Raw genomic sequence first — 4164 nt, 5'->3', positions numbered from 1 at the left:
CCCAGCCTCCGGTTGCCTCAGGGCATGGTTCCAGACCATGCCCTGCTCCGCTTTTTTAAACTTTGATTTTTTTAGACCCCTGGATATCCAGGGGTCTAATTTTCTCCCTGCTCTGCAAACTTGCAGGGTGAGAAACATTTTTTCGTTCCCTCATATGCCTGTTGCCCTGCCTCAAAGGAGTTTGGGGCAGGGCAAGAGGCACGTGCATGCTTGTGTGGACGCGCCCCTTGTGGAGGTGGGGGTTTCCAATCCACCTCCCCACTCCAGCATGGCTGGAGAAATCCCACAACTGACCTTTCTTCCCTGCCCTCTGTACCTCCCATCCTAAGCACGAGAGCTGGGAGGGGCGGGGAAGGGACAGGAGGAGGGGCAGAGCTAGGGAAAGAGGCTGCAGCCTCTCTCTCTGGATCAGCTCCAAACTGGAGCTTGATCTCCCACTCTCCCAACCCAACACTTAATGTCTGTTGGGTTAGGTGGATCAGTTTTCCTCATAGTGCTTTCTGCTTGTTCCTGTTGTCTCTTTTCTAGGAGCTGGCACATTCAGAGTGAGAGCAAGTGGAATGTGCTTCACGGATACATTTCTGGGTATGGTCTGAAGGGAATGTAACATGACCCTAAATACTTTTTATCTCCAGAGGGACAATATATATATATCCTTAATGTGAGCCCTTGTGCCTCCTCAGGAACTAAGGAAGAAAAGGGGAAAAATAACCTAACAGGTAGGATCACACCTTTGTGCTTTCAGTACTTAACTGCTCAGTCTGTTAAGGAGGACAGATGGCTGTAGATTGTTAAAGACCCCGCTTGGAATCCCCTACAAGAGAAGTATAATAGGAAGCACAAATAGGTCAGTCCAAAAGTAAGGAAAATCTGAAAACTCGCCCTACTGAGCCAAGAGAGTTTCAGCCCAAGTGCTCCTACATGGGCAGATATTCCTAAAATTGTTATCTGCATAAATGTGTTTCTTCACTGTGGGAGTCTAGGACAACTCCATTACCCCTGCCTCAGAATTGCTTTGCTCTCCTATTGGTATATGGTAAGATTAAACATTTTTTCCAGTACTATGCAGAATCTTCGGTCAAAAATATCCCAGTGTCTGTATTATTGCCCTTTTGTTACTGCAGAAAGGTTCGGGAAGCAACACTGTGGCTGTGTGGGTGCTTGAATATAGGCCAGGAACCAGTTTTGCAGTGTTTTTGCCAAATGCACATTTTATGACAAAGTTCATTGGCCAAGGACAATGATGCAGTTCTCTCCTGTGTAGAAGCTCAATACAGAGGGTGTCCTGAGCTCAGGCATCTTGTAGGGAGAATGGGGATGGGGGAGGGGGAGCGAGAGGGACTGAGGACTATATTAGAAAAAAGGGAAAAAGAAGTTACAGTCTCAGATAGTCACTGAGGAAGTAGAGGAAAGGAGAAGAAATCTAAACCTCCCACAGAAGATAGAGCATTATTAAGAAATGTGAAATGGTTTGGTGTGCAGGAAGAAGTTTTGGTGCTCTGAAACCTTTGGCAGGTTATTTTTAAAACATTTCCCCTTACTTGTAAATGTTTAAACTGCTGCTTATTGCCTTCTAAGAGGAGAGCTACTGGCCTCCGAGTATGGTTTTGAATGATATTCTTTCCCTTTGCATTGTGTCTTTCAGAGATCCACACTCATTAGTTTGTGCAGATCATTTAATACTTCAAGACCAAGCCTGGGAAGTTAAGCTAAGGAAGGGCAAGGGAAGAGAAGAGCATTCAAAGGGGAGAGGCTGTGCATCGGCAAGGGAAACAGTGTGAGAAAGAGACATCATGCAAGCCTCCTGTGTCAGGTGAGCACTAGACTTTGTACTGTCACATTGTGACTCTGATCCTGAGAGGGGCAGGGCAGCCCCTGTGGATGGTTTCAGCACAGGGGCAGATATAGGAGCTGGGCACCTTCTAGCCTACTCCTTTGCCAGAGCTGAATACTCAGACTATTTCTGGTTCCAGAGGTTTGCTGCAGTCCTCAGATCTGTGGAATATCCCCTATTTTGGTTCCCTAAAATTGGTCACCTTATCCCAGATAGGTGCACATTTTTCCCCCCCTTCAGTCTGTACAGAATGCTGCTTTTAAACTCATCTTCCTTCTCCTCAGGTATGTCAGGTAAATTCTTAAATCTCTCTATTACCTTCCCATTGTATCAAGTAAATGCCACCACATTTAAAGTTCTACATAGCTCCTCTGGGCACTTGTCCACGTGACACCTCTCCTGTTTACACATTACACTTGTCCTGTGTCCACGTGACAGAGATCGCCATTAAGCTAGCTAAATAGTGTCTGTCTATCCATGTTGTCAGCTGATTTTATCATTTAAAATTTTTTTTATTGTAATTTAAAACACCTCCGACATGTTTGATTTTTAGCTCCTGAATTTCTCCAATGAGGTTTTTTTAATCATTTTAAATTTTCAATGTGGATCTGATTTATGCCCTAAAATGTAATTTTCCCTGCTTTGCAACTATTATGCCACCAGGTGCTGCTTGGGTTCACTTGGTAATCCATGGAAATCCATTGAATCTCTATTGCAATACTTCAACAAGACTCCAGGGGATAATCTTGCAAATTTTTACTGGTGATTTAGTTCAAGGTTCAGATTAATGAAAAATGAAATTTCAAGAAAAAAGTTGTTCCACCTTTTTGCAAGCACTTCACTTCTGGCTGTCCTTTTCCCCGCTGCTGCTGCTACTGCTTATCAGAACATGCCAGCCTCAGCATCTGCCATTCCCCACAGACCTCCAACTTCTTATCCTGCTCCTGCCACCTCCACCATGTCAGGATAGCTCAGTGGTAGAGCTCTTGCCTGCCACACTGCAGATGTGAGTTCAATTTCTTGCTAAGGCATTTCAGGGGTGAGTTGAGGTGAAAGGGAGCAGTTCCTCCCAGGGGTTTTAAAAAGATCAAAAATGATTGGTGGGAGGGGTTTCCTTTTCCCCATCAATAATTTTTGATCTTTTCAAAACATTGCCCCTTTCATAGTGGAAGCATGTGCCTTGCATAATATCGGTGAAACAAGAGGCAAGGTCTTCAGTGAGTCTTGGAGAGAACAGTTAAGAGAATGGATAGAAGCCGCGACCTTCACACTCAGAAAAGCAGTTCAGTGTGGGGGAGAGGTGCTGTGATCAGAAATTGTCTCATGGCACACATAGCTGCCACTCTGTAGGGGGAATGTGCTCTGTAATGATGTGATTTGATCCTTTTTAATTAGTGTTGCACTTCATATTAATATATAATTTAATAAACTGTCTTATAAAAAGTTTTCTTTTATACTGGTTCATAACCGGGTCTCAAAGAGATTTCTGTATGGGAGGGGGGACATTGGGTGGGGGCAGGGGTGATGGGTCATGTGTTTTTTGTCATGGGAAGCAGGCAACCTGGGAAGACGAGCAGGTCCCAAACCAGTTTGGGGAGGTGATTGGAGGGGATAATGTCCCCGAAATCTGTTATAAGATTCACATGCAAATGCACTAATTGATTAGACAATAGCTTGGTTCCTTCTTTCTCCCACACACACCATAAACCACCCCTTTCCCTGCAGTGCAGCCTCTGATTTTCTGACTGCTGTATGTGGTGATTGGTGGGGGAGGGGGGAAATTTCATCGAGCCTGGGCAGTCTCTTTCTTCACCTCAGTGGAGGTGCTAGTTCATGGCAAGGGGCAGGACTGGGAGCAGAATCATTGCCCCCTCCCCCAAAAATGGCTTTGGGGGCAGCTGTCCTGGGCAAGGGCATCCCCAGTGCCCAAGGAATTTTGATGATCCTCAGAAAAACCACTGCCCAACCCCACCCACCCACGCTGGTTCTCTACCTCGCAAAAAATCCTTCCTTTTTTTGACATGATACAAATGAGAGATGACACAGAATTCTTTCTGTTTTACATACAAATTTATGTAGGGCTGCTTGCATTCATAGACAAATCATTTTTGAGTTGCAGTTTTATAAGTCCAAGAATTGACAATTAAGTTTTTTACATACAATTTTTTATTGATCTAACACACACAGAGAAAAAAAAACCAGCCTGCTCTCTGCAATGAGATAAGTGAGCATTTTTAGCACCCATTTTTCCTAAGCATGACGAAGGTTTTTGGGAGGACAGCAGAGCACCATCTGTGAGGGTAACCAGGGGCATGTGTAGATGAAATGGG

This window comes from Crocodylus porosus, unplaced genomic scaffold, assembly GCF_001723895.1.
Source record: "Crocodylus porosus isolate Cpor-Errol unplaced genomic scaffold, CroPor_comp1, whole genome shotgun sequence".
NCBI lineage: Eukaryota > Metazoa > Chordata > Crocodylia > Crocodylidae > Crocodylus > Crocodylus porosus.
This window is presented reverse-complemented; position numbering follows the sequence as displayed.